Below are 11,918 nucleotides of genomic sequence, written 5' to 3'. Positions count from 1 at the left end.
AGCAATATCGCAAGGCCACGAGTGTAATATTGCGTTAAAAAATACAAAAAAATGTAAAAAAAAAATTTTTTTGGTTTAGGGTGGTTGCTAGGGAGCTCTTAGTGGTTGCTAGGGTGCTAAAACTGGTTGCTAGGGTGTGGCTATGAAGATTTTAGGCCATAACTTATTGGCTGCTTGATAATATAAATCCTCTGAGGGAGAGAGAGAGGGAGAGACGCAGGGGTGTCAGGCCCTTTGGAGTGGTGTGTGTGTGAAAACGTCGGTTGGGATTCAAATATTTTTAGAATGCCCAATGTAAAGTCAATGGGGACTTTTTTGGCCGCTTTTTCGTCCGCTGTGCGAACATCGTACACCCGATCGCTTAGAAAAGTCATAGCACACCTCTCCTCAATGAGCCGGTCGATTTGACACTTCACTCAGGGGTCTGTGACAAACGGTGCGGGGCGAGTTTCGCGCCAAACTTTGTCCAGAATAATAATAATAAGAATAATAAGTATGAGCAATAACAATAGTGATGCTTTTAAAAAAGCACCACTAATAAGTATGAGCAATAACAATAGTGATGCTTTCAAAAAAGCACCACTAATAACTAGAATGTACATTTCCTGAAGAAAATGTGAAGTGGTGCTTGCAGTGGCAAAACTCGCCACTCGGTTGCTAGGGTGTTGTACATGTTTGCATTCGAGCCAACAACCATGTCTGTACGATGTTGTGGAGCTGAAATATGGCTTCTATATGTTGCAATATGGTTGCTAGGTGGCTCTAAATGGTTGCTAGGGTGTGAATACACAGTTACCATGGTGATATTTACAGGCTGTTTTACAACTGAAACTAATGAGCCAACCCCCATCTCTATACAATATTCTGATGCAGAGATGTAGGTCTTGTAAAATGGTTGCTAGGGTACTCTGTTTGGTTGCTATGGAGATGCTTGTCAGCTGCTAATGATGAAACTACAAAGGCTTCTTGTTAGCATGAATGATATAAACCAACTCCCATCTCTATACGATGTTCTGATGCAGAGATATACGTTTTGCTAAACGGTTGCTAGGGTACTCTATTTGGTTGCTAGCGAGTGGCTTGTCAGCTGCCAATCATGAAACTCCAAAGGCTTCTTGTCACTATGAATGATATAAACCAACTCCCATGCCTCTGCGACATTCAGAATGGAAGATATGCCTCTTTGGATTTTGGTTGCTAGGGTACACTGTTTGGTTGCTAGGGAGTGGCTTGTCAGCTGTCAATGATGAAATTCCAAAGGCTTCTTGTCATTTTGAATTATATAATCCAACTCCCATGCCTCTGTGACATTCAGAATGTAAGATATGCCTCTTTGGATTTTGGTTGCTAGGGTACTCTTTTTGGTTGCTATGGAGTTACTTGGCACCTGCCAATGATGCAATTCCAAAGGCTTCTTGTCACTATGAATGATATAAACCAACTCCCATGCCTCTGTGACATTCAGAATGGAAGATATCCCTCTTTGGATTGTTGTTGCTAAGGTGCTCGACAATGGTTGCTAGGGAGGGGCTAGGAAGTGTTGAGGTGATTTATGATTGGCCGTTTGCTGCCCTGAGTCAAACTTGTGTTAACCCCATCTCTTTATGATGTTCTGATGCAGAGATATAGGTCTTGCAAAATGGTTGCTAGGGTACTCTGTTTGGTTGCTAGGGAGTGGCTTGGGAGCTGCCAATCATGAAACTCCAAAGGCTGCTTGTCAGTATGTATGATATAAACCAACTCCCATGCCTCTGTGACATTCAGAATAGAAGATATCCCTCTTTGGATTGTTGTTGCTAAGGTGCTCGACAATGGTTGCTAGGGAGGGGCTAGGAAGTGTTGAGGTGATTTATGATTGGCCGTTTGCTGCCCTGAGTCAAACTTGTGTTAACCCCATCTCTTTATGATGTTCTGATGCAGAGATATAGGTCTTGCAAAATGGTTGCTAGGGTACTCTGTTTGGTTGCTAGGGAGTGGCTTGGCAGCTGCCAATCATGAAACTCCAAAGGCTGCTTGTCAGTATGTATGATATAAACCAACTCCCATGCCTCTGTGACATTCAGAATAGAAGATATCCCTCTTTGGATTGTTGTTGCTAAGGTGCTCGACAATGGTTGCTAGGGAGGGGCTAGGAAGTGTTGAGGTGATTTATGATTGGCCGTTTGCTGCCCTGAGTCAAACTTGTGTTAACCCCATCTCTTTATGATGTTCTGATGCAGAGATATAGGTCTTGCAAAATGGTTGCTAGGGTACTCTGTTTGGTTGCTAGGGAGTGGCTTGGCAGCTGCCAATCATGAAACTCCAAAGGCTGCTTGTCAGTATGTATGATATAAACCAACTCCCATGCCTCTGTGACATTCAGAATAGAAGATATCTCTCTATGAATTTTGGTTGCTAAGGTGCTCGACAATGGTTGCTAGGGAGGGGCTAGGAAGTGTTGAGGTTATTCATGATTGGCTGTTTGCTGCCCCGAGTCAAATGAGACCACCCCCATGTTTCTATGACAATTCAGTCCTGAGATATCCCTTTGATCTCTTTCAATGGAAGTCTATGGGACTTGTTGCTAAGGTGCTCTAAATGGTTGCTAGGGCGTGGCTTGATAGCTTCACAATGATCCTGAGAGACTGATTGGTCATCTGAGTAAGATGAGCCCTCCCCCTTGTCTCTATGACACTGTGATCCAGAGCTACGTTCATTACAAAATCCCTATGAAATTTACCATAGTAGGAAAAGCATGTGTGTTTCACGGGACATTCCTTCCCCATAGTAAGTCAATGGGACAACTTTGGGACGCTCCTGCCCCACAGGGGTGCAACTTTTACCCCATTGTGAGGTATGTTCTTACAGAGCCTGTCAGCCTCTTCAAATGTGGCAAATCACACGTTTCTGCAAAATCCTCGCTCAGAGCTATGAGTGCTCAAAGTTCGTCGCAATGTTAAGTCAATGGAACTTTTTGGGGCGCTTTTTCGCCCCTGGGGCGAACACCGCACCCCCTATCGCTTATAAAAGTCATAGCACACCTCTCCTCAATAAGCCGGTCGATTTGACACCTCATTCATGGGTCTATGACAAACGGTGCGGGGCGAGTTACGCGCCAAACTTTTGTCCAGAACAATAAGAAGAAGAAGAAGAATAACTAGAATGTACATTTCCTTAAGAAAATGTGAAGTGGTGCTTGCAGTGGCAAAATTCGGCACTCGGTTGCTAGGGTGTTGTACATGATCGCATACGAGCCAACAACCATGTCTGTACGCTGTTGTGGAGCTGAAATATGGCTTCTTTATGTTGCAATATGGTTGCTAGGTGGCTGTAAACGGTTGCTAGGGTGTGAATACAAAGTTACCATGGTGAAATTTACAGACTGTTTCCCAACCAAAACTAAAGAGCCAACCCCCATCTCTATATGATGTTCTGATGCAGAGACATGGGTCTTGATAAACGGTTGCTAGGGTCCTCTGTTTGGTTGCCAGGGAGTGACTTGGCAGATACCAATGATGAAACTGCAAAGGCTTCTTGTCACTCTGAATGATATAAACCAACTCCCATGCCTCTATGACATTCAGAATGGAAGATATCCCTCCTTGGATTTTGGTTGCTAGGGTACTCTGTTTGGTTGCTAGAGAGTGGCTTGGCAGCTGCCAATGATGAAATTCCAAAGGCTTCTTGTCAGTATGAATGATATAAACCAACTCCCATGCCTGTGTGACATTCAGAAAGGAAGATATTCCTCTTTGGAATTTGGTTGCTAGGGTACTCTGTTTGGTTGATATGGAGTTGCTTGGCAGCTGCCAATCATGAAACACCAAAGGCTTCTTGTCAATATGAATGATATAAACCAACTCCCATGCCTCTGTGACAGTCAGAATGGAAGATATCCCTCTCTGGAGTTTGGTTGCTAGGGTCCTCTGTTTGGTTGCTATGGAGTGGCTTGGCAGCTGTTAATGATGAAACTGCATAAGTTTCTTGTCAGTATGAATGAAAATAAACCAACTCCCATCTCTATACGATGTTCTGATGCAGAGATATAGGTCTTGCTAAACGGTTGCTAGGGTACTCTGTTTGGTTGCTAGGGAGTGGCTTGGCAGCTGCCAATGATGAAATTAAAAAGGCTTCTTGTCACTATGAATGATAAAAAACCAACTCCCATGCATCTGTGACATACAGAATGGAAGATATCCCTCTTTGGATTTTTGTTGCTAGGGTACTCTGTTTGGTTGCTAGGGAGTAGCTTGGCAGCTGCCAACCATAAAACTCCAGAGGCTGCTTGTCAGTTTGAATGATATAAACCAACTCCCAGCTCTATACGATGTTCTGATACAGAGAAATTATTTTTGCTAAATGGTTGCTAGGGTACTCTGTTTGGTTGCTAGGGAGTGGCTTGGCAGCTGCCAGTGATGAAACTGCAAAGGCTTCTTGTCACTATGAATGATATAAACCAACTCCCATTTCTTTGTGACATTCAAAATGGAAGATAACCCTCTTTGGATTTTGGTTGCTAGGGTACTCTGTCTGGTTGCTATGGAGTGGCTTGGCAGCTGCCAATAATGAAACTCCAAAGGCTGGTTGTCAGTATGAATGAAACAAACCAACTCCCATGCCTCTGTGACATTCAGAATGGAAGATATCCCTCTTTGCATTTTGGTTGCTAGGGTACTCTGTTTGGTTGCTATGGAGTTGTTTGGCAGCTGCTAATGATGAAACTGTAAAGGCTTATTGTCAGTATGAATGATATAAACCAACTCCCATCTCTATACGATGTTCTGATGCGGAGATATAGGTCTTGCAAAACGGTTGCTAGGGTACTCAAGTTTGGTTGCTATGGAGTGGCTTGGCAGCTGCCAATGATGAAACTGAAAAAGGCTTTGTGTCACTATGAATGATATAAACCAACTCCCATTTCTCTGTGACATTCAGAATGGCAGATATCCCTCTTTGCATTTTGGTTGCTAGGGTACTCTGTTTGGTTGCTATGGAGTTGTTTGGCAGCTGCTAATGATGAAACTGTAAAGGCTTATTGTCAGTATGAATGATATAAACCAACTCCCATCTCTATACGATGTTCTGATGCGGAGATATAGGTCTTGCAAAACGGTTGCTAGGGTACTCAAGTTTGGTTGCTATGGAGTGGCTTGGCAGCTGCCAATGACGAAACTGCAAAGCCTTCTTGTCACTATGAATGATATAAACCAACTCCCATGCCTCTGTGACATTCAGAATGGAAGATATCCCTCTTTGAATTTTGGTTGCTAGGGTAATCTGTTTGGTTGCTATGGAGTTGCTTGACAGCTGCCATTGATGAAACTGCAAAGGCTTTTTGTTACTATGAATGATATAAACCAACTTCCATGCCTCTGTGACATTCAGAATAGAAGATATCCCTCTAGGATTTTGGTTGCTAAGGTGCTCGACAATGGTTGCTAGGGAGGGGCTAGGAAGTGTTGAGGTGATTCATGATTGGCCATTTGATGCCCTGAGTGAAACGAGACCACCTTGGTGTTTCTATGATCTACTAGAGCGTTTCTAGACGTTGCTAGGGTGTTCAGGATGGTTGCTAAGGTATTTTTGGTAGTTGCTATTTTGTTACTAGGTGGTTGGTAGTTGTCAAAGATGGTTACTATGGAGTTTTTATAGAGTTATTAAAATCTTTAATAACGAGTGCCTTCAGTACGGCACTCGGCCTGCGGCCTCGTGCCTATGGCTGAATAGGCACAAGCATGGAGCAATATCGCAAGGCCACGAGTGTAATATTGCGTTAAAAAATACAAAAAAATGTAAAAAAAAATTTTTTTTGGTTTAGGGTGGTTGCTAGGGAGCTCTTAGTGGTTGCTAGGGTGCTAAAACTGGTTGCTAGGGTGTGGCTATGAAGATTTTAGGCCATTACTTATTGGCTGCTTGATAATATAATCCTCTGAGGGAGAGAGAGAGGGAGAGACGCAGGGGTGTCAGGCCCTTTGGAGTGGTGTGTGTGTGAAAACGTCGGTTGGGATTCAAATATTTTTAGAATGCCCAATGTAAAGTCAATGGGGACTTTTTTGGCCGCTTTTTCGTCCGCTGTGCGAACATCGTACACCCGATCGCTTAGAAAAGTCATAGCAAACCTCTCCTCAATGAGCCGGTTGATTTGACACTTCACTCAGGGGTCTGTGACAAACGGTGCGGGGCGAGTTTCGCGCCAAACTTTGTCCAGAATAATAATAATAAGAACTAGAATGTACATTTCCTGAAGAAAATGTGAAGTGGTGCTTGCAGTGGCAAAACTCACCACTTGGTTGCTAAAGTGCGTTTAGCTAGTTTTTAGCAAGATTATAACAAAATGATCATCATGCTAGCATTATAAGCATGTGACTAACATAATGCTAGCATGTTGCTAGCATGATGCTAATATGATAATGTAGCTAACGTGAATGTAGCTAGCATGATTAGCATGTTGTTAGCATGATGCTAGCATTTTTTAACAAGATGCTAACATGAATAGCATGTTTGCTAGCATTTTTGTAGCAAGTAGCTAGCATGATTAGCATGTAGCTAGTATCATGCTAGCATTATTAGCATGTTGCTAGCATCATGCTAGCATTATTAGCATCATGCTAGCATCATGTTAGCATGATTAGCATGTAGCTAGCATGATGCTAGCTTGTTTTACCATGTTGCTAGCATGGTTTACCATGATTTACCATAGTTTACCATGATTTACCACAATTTACCATAGTTTACCAGATTTACTATAGTATACCATGATTTACCATGTTCAAGTATGATTTACTATGATTCTACCATGATTTACCACGATTTACTATAGTTTACCATGATTTACTATAGTATACCATGATTTACCATGTTCAAGTATGATTTACTGATTCTAGCATGATTTACCATAGTTTACCATGATTTACCATAGTTTACCACGATTTACCACGATTTACTATAGTATACCATGATTTACCATGTTGAAGTATGATTTACTGATTCTAGCATGATTTACCATAGTTTACCATGATTTAGCATAGTTTACCATGATTTACCACGATTTACCATAGTTTACCATGATTTACTATAGTATACCATGATATACCATGTTCAAGTATGATTTACTGATTCTAGCATGATTTATCATAGTTTACCATGATTTACCATAGTTTACCATGATTTACCATAGTTTACCATGATTTACTATAGTATACCATGATTTACCATGTTGAAGTATGATTTACTGATTCTAGCATGATTTACCATAGTTTACCATGATTTACCATAGTTTACCATGATTTACCACGATTTACCAAAGTTTACCATGATTTACTATAGTATACCATGATATACCATGTTCAAGTATGATTTACTGATTTTAGCATGATTTATCATAGTTTACCATGATTTACCATAGTTTACCATGATTTACCATAGTTTACCATGATTTACTATAGTATACCATGATTTACCATGTTCAAGTATGATTTACTATGATTCTAGCATGATTTACCATAGTGTACCATGATTTACCATAGTTTACCATGATTTACCACGATTTACCATAGTTTACCATGATTTACTATAGTATACCATGATATACCATGTTCAAGTATGATTTACTGATTCTAGCATGATTTATCATAGTTTACCATGATTTACCATAGTTTACCATGATTTACCATAGTTTACCATGATTTACTATAGTATACCATGATTTACCATGTTGAAGTATGATTTACTGATTCTAGCATGATTTACCATAGTTTACCATGATTTACCATAGTTTACCATGATTTACCACGATTTACCATAGTTTACCATGATTTACTATAGTATACCATGATATACCATGTTCAAGTATGATTTACTGATTTTAGCATGATTTATCATAGTTTACCATGATTTACCATAGTTTACCATGATTTACCATAGTTTACCATGATTTACTATAGTATACCATGATTTACCATGTTCAAGTATGATTTACTATGATTCTAGCATGATTTACCATAGTTTACCATGATTTACCACGATTTACCATAGTTTACTATGATTTACTATAGTATACCATGATTTACCATGTTTTAGTATGATTTACTATGATTCTAGGATGATTTACCATAGTTTACCATGATTTAGTCAAAAGAGCCAAGTCCCATCTCTATACTATGTTTTGATGCAGAGATATACGTTTTGCTAAACGGTTGCTAGGGTACTCTTTTTGGTTGCTATGGAGTTACTTGGTAGCTGCCAATGATGAAATTCCAAAGGCTTCTTGTCACTATGAATGATATAAACCAACTCCCATGCCTCTGTGACATTCAGAATGGAAGATATCCCTCTTTGGATTTTGGTTGCTAGGGTAGTCTGTTTGGTTGCTAGGGAGTGGCTTGTCAGCTGCCAATCATGAAACTCCAAAGGCTGCTTGTCAGTATGAATGATATAAACCAACTCCCATGCCTCTGCGACATTCAGAATGGAAGATAACCCTCTTTGGATTTTGGTTGCTAGGGTACTCTGTTTGGTTGCTAGGGAGTGGCTTGTCAGCTGCCAATCATGAAACTCCAAAGGCTTCTTGTCAGTATGAATGATATAAACCAACTCCCATGCCTCTGTGACATTCAGAATGGAAGATATCCCTCTTTGGATTTTGGTTGCTAAGGTGCTCGACAATGGTTGCTAGGGAGGGGCTTGGAAGTGTTTAGGTGATTCATGATTGGCTGTTTGCTGCCCCGAGTCAAATGAGACCACCCCCATGTTTCTATGACAATTCAGTCTGGAGATATCTCTTTGAACTCTTTCAATGGAAGTCTATGGAACTTGTTGCTAAGGGGCTCTAAATGGTTGCTAGGGCGTGGCTTGATAGCTTCACAATCATCCTGAGAGACTGATTGGTCGTCTGAGTAAAATGAGCCCTCCCCCTTGTCTCTATGACACTGTGATCCAGAGCTACGTTCAATACAAAGTCCCTATGCAATTTACCATAGTAGGAAAAGCATGTGTGTTTCACGGGACGTTCCTTCCCCATAGTAAGTCAAAGGGGCAACTTTGGGCATCTCCTGCCCCCCAGGGGTGCAACTTTTACCCCATTGAGAGGTATGTTCTTACAGAGCCTGTCAGCCTCTTCAAATGTGGCAAATCACACGTTTCTGCGAAATCGTCGCTCAGAGTTATGACTCGTCAAAGTTTGTCGCAATGTTAAGTCTATGGGATTTTTCGGACGCTTTTTCGCCCCTGGGGCGAACACCGCACCCCCGATCGCTTATAAAAGTCATAGCACACCTCTCCTTAATGAGCCGGTCAATTTGACACCTCATTCATGGATCTGTGACAAACGGTGCGGGACGAGTTACGCGCCAAACTTTGTGTGGAATAATAAAAAGAAGAATAATAATAATAAGTATGAGCAATAACAATAGTGATGCCTTGCTTTCAGCAAGCACCACTAATAATAAGTATGAGCAATAACAATAGTGATGCTTTTAAAAAAGCACCACTAACTAGAATGTACATTTCCTGAAGAAAATGTGAAGTGGTGCTTGCAGTGGCAAAATTCGGCACTCGGTTGCTAGGGTGTTGTACATGATCGCATACGAGCCAACAACCATGTCTGTACGCTGTTGTGGAGCTGAAATATGGCTTCTTTATGTTGCAATATGGTTGCTAGGTGGCTGTAAACGGTTGCTAGGGTGTGAATACAAAGTTACCATGGTGAAATTTACAGACTGTTTCCCAACCAAAACTAAAGAGCCAACCCCCATCTCTATATGATGTTCTGATGCAGAGACATGGGTCTTGATAAACGGTTGCTAGGGTCCTCTGTTTGGTTGCCAGGGAGTGACTTGGCAGATACCAATGATGAAACTGCAAAGGCTTCTTGTCACTCTGAATGATATAAACCAACTCCCATGCCTCTATGACATTCAGAATGGAAGATATCCCTCCTTGGATTTTGGTTGCTAGGGTACTCTGTTTGGTTGCTAGAGAGTGGCTTGGCAGCTGCCAATGATGAAATTCCAAAGGCTTCTTGTCAGTATGAATGATATAAACCAACTCCCATGCCTGTGTGACATTCAGAAAGGAAGATATTCCTCTTTGGAATTTGGTTGCTAGGGTACTCTGTTTGGTTGATATGGAGTTGCTTGGCAGCTGCCAATCATGAAACACCAAAGGCTTCTTGTCAATATGAATGATATAAACCAACTCCCATGCCTCTGTGACAGTCAGAATGGAAGATATCCCTCTCTGGAGTTTGGTTGCTAGGGTCCTCTGTTTGGTTGCTATGGAGTGGCTTGGCAGCTGTTAATGATGAAACTGCATAAGTTTCTTGTCAGTATGAATGAAAATAAACCAACTCCCATCTCTATACGATGTTCTGATGCAGAGATATAGGTCTTGCTAAACGGTTGCTAGGGTACTCTGTTTGGTTGCTAGGGCGTGGCTTGGCAGCTGCCAATGATGAAATTAAAAAGGCTTCTTGTCACTATGAATGATAAAAAACCAACTCCCATGCATCTGTGACATACAGAATGGAAGATATCCCTCTTTGGATTTTTGTTGCTAGGGTACTCTGTTTGGTTGCTAGGGAGTAGCTTGGCAGCTGCCAACCATAAAACTCCAGAGGCTGCTTGTCAGTTTGAATGATATAAACCAACTCCCAGCTCTATACGATGTTCTGATACAGAGAAATTATTTTTGCTAAATGGTTGCTAGGGTACTCTGTTTGGTTGCTAGGGAGTGGCTTGGCAGCTGCCAGTGATGAAACTGCAAAGGCTTCTTGTCACTATGAATGATATAAACCAACTCCCATTTCTTTGTGACATTCAAAATGGAAGATAACCCTCTTTGGATTTTGGTTGCTAGGGTACTCTGTCTGGTTGCTATGGAGTGGCTTGGCAGCTGCCAATAATGAAACTCCAAAGGCTGGTTGTCAGTATGAATGAAACAAACCAACTCCCATGCCTCTGTGACATTCAGAATGGAAGATATCCCTCTTTGCATTTTGGTTGCTAGGGTACTCTGTTTGGTTGCTATGGAGTTGTTTGGCAGCTGCTAATGATGAAACTGTAAAGGCTTATTGTCAGTATGAATGATATAAACCAACTCCCATCTCTATACGATGTTCTGATGCGGAGATATAGGTCTTGCAAAACGGTTGCTAGGGTACTCAAGTTTGGTTGCTATGGAGTGGCTTGGCAGCTGCCAATGATGAAACTGAAAAGGCTTTGTGTCACTATGAATGATATAAACCAACTCCCATTTCTCTGTGACATTCAGAATGGCAGATATCCCTCTTTGCATTTTGGTTGCTAGGGTACTCTGTTTGGTTGCTATGGAGTTGTTTGGCAGCTGCTAATGATGAAACTGTAAAGGCTTATTGTCAGTATGAATGATATAAACCAACTCCCATCTCTATACGATGTTCTGATGCGGAGATATAGGTCTTGCAAAACGGTTGCTAGGGTACTCAAGTTTGGTTGCTATGGAGTGGCTTGGCAGCTGCCAATGACGAAACTGCAAAGCCTTCTTGTCACTATGAATGATATAAACCAACTCCCATGCCTCTGTGACATTCAGAATGGAAGATATCCCTCTTTGAATTTTGGTTGCTAGGGTAATCTGTTTGGTTGCTATGGAGTTGCTTGACAGCTGCCATTGATGAAACTGCAAAGGCTTTTTGTTACTATGAATGATATAAACCAACTTCCATGCCTCTGTGACATTCAGAATAGAAGATATCCCTCTAGGATTTTGGTTGCTAAGGTGCTCGACAATGGTTGCTAGGGAGGGGCTAGGAAGTGTTGAGGTGATTCATGATTGGCCATTTGATGCCCTGAGTGAAACGAGACCACCTTGGTGTTTCTATGATCTACTAGAGCGTTTCTAGACGTTGCTAGGGTGTTCAGGATGGTTGCTAAGGTATTTTTGGTAGTTGCTATTTTGTTACT

Source organism: Scardinius erythrophthalmus (genome assembly GCF_964197995.2).
Source record: "Scardinius erythrophthalmus genome assembly, chromosome: 18".
Taxonomy (NCBI): domain Eukaryota; kingdom Metazoa; phylum Chordata; class Actinopteri; order Cypriniformes; family Leuciscidae; genus Scardinius; species Scardinius erythrophthalmus.
Note: the sequence above shows the minus strand (reverse complement) of the source record.